Below are 1,704 nucleotides of genomic sequence, written 5' to 3'. Positions count from 1 at the left end.
AGCTTCTGTTGACATAAATTCCAGGGAGAATTGATAAGACTTTAGCCTTCAAGGCCACATCGGGAAGCCAAATGTAGATAATAACAGAGTTGTTTTTGGAACAGGCTGACTTTGTTTTGAGTCTGCCTTGAAGTCTTTGCTGGTACATTCTCAAATCTATTAAGCCAAATTTCAGGTCCAAACTGTTGTTTCGAAACGAGCAGCTTCTCCAAGATTTTAACCTTTTCCATATTCTGAATCCAGAAATTTCATTTAGTCCAGAGGCCATTGTCTTGTCAGAGAGACAGAGAGAAAAGAAACACGCCCACCTTCCACCAGGAGCAGAAAAAAAAAACCCTCCAAAAGTTAATCACTTGTAGATATACATTGCAATAGGAAATAAGATTGCTTCAATTATTCTTTGCTGCATGTAAGTTAAAGCTGTTGAACCGTTAGAGCGGAAACGTACGAAAGCATTTATGACACTGTGTTCTAACGGAGGAGTACTGGAATATCTGTTTATCATCCTGTGTAATTTGCTTATCTCTACTTGGTCAGCTATTTTTCCCTCCCCCTGAAACAGATTCATCATCCCATGGAAAGTTACCAAGTGTGTAGAGTGGGGTACTTAAAGAAGGGCCTGTTTTTTGTTGTTTCAGACTCACTCTGCTGACTTTCTCTCAGCTAGGTGACTCTCAGCTATGTAGTTTAAAGAAATAAAGTATCCTAAGAAAGTTAAAGAGATAAAGAGTTTGTTAAAGAGAAAAATTCCACAACAACATCCAATGATAACTTTTTGAAAGTTTCATTAAAATTGTGGGATTTCCTGCTCCATCATCTCCTGATTGGCTCTGGTGTGCAACTAGCAGCAGCAGATCATTTCTTAACGAGACTCCTCGGCTACTTAAAGCGGAGCCAGAGATCAGATCAGTGCTGGATTATAGCCTTGGTTATGGTACAGCTCCTGTCTCTCCCAGGTTACTAGTCTGTCAGAGAAAACTAATATATTTGTTGTTTGTGTTCCTCAGTTCCAAGACTTCTGAGTGTTCTCTGCCTGCCTGCCTGCCTGCTGCCTGCCTGCCTACCTGTTAACCTGCCCCAAACCACCTGCCTGTTCTACCTGCCTGCCAGTCCTGTTCACCTGTGGAGTTAGACTCACAAGAGCACATGTGTAAATACTCACCTGTGGATGTCACTTGTAAAATACTCACCTTTGGAAAACTTCACCTGAACCTGGACCATCTTCTCCTTCTTCGTGGATCCATTTCAATCTGTAAGAAACAATCACAACATCACGTCATCTGTTGTTCTGTTACGACCCAAGGTCTAGGGGATCAGGGTGGTAACATAAATAGTGTCCAGAGGAAAAGTTAAATGTAAAATAATTTATTACAAAGAATAGGTTCCATAAACAAGTAACAATTATAACTCAGACTCAAAACAATCTAAGCAAACACTAACAAACTGTCAGAAGGGGGAAAGACGGAGGCGAACCCACTACGCAGACTCATAGTAACAATTAAAGAAAACAATTTATTTAACTTAAATAAACAAACAAAAAGGCTGGCGTGGCAGCAAAACTAACATTAACAAAATACAAAAACAAGGGACCGGGCATGGCAAGACAAGCAGACAAACAGACTGATCCAGTGGTGTGTGGGAGAAATGGCCGGGTTTTTAATCAGGAGGTGATTGGAAAGTGGGCACAGGTGAAGCAATTAACAA

This window comes from Kryptolebias marmoratus, linkage group LG6 (genome assembly GCF_001649575.2).
Source record: "Kryptolebias marmoratus isolate JLee-2015 linkage group LG6, ASM164957v2, whole genome shotgun sequence".
Lineage (NCBI taxonomy): Eukaryota > Metazoa > Chordata > Actinopteri > Cyprinodontiformes > Rivulidae > Kryptolebias > Kryptolebias marmoratus.
The sequence above is the reverse complement of the archived record's forward strand: the minus strand, read 5'-3'. Positions refer to the sequence as shown.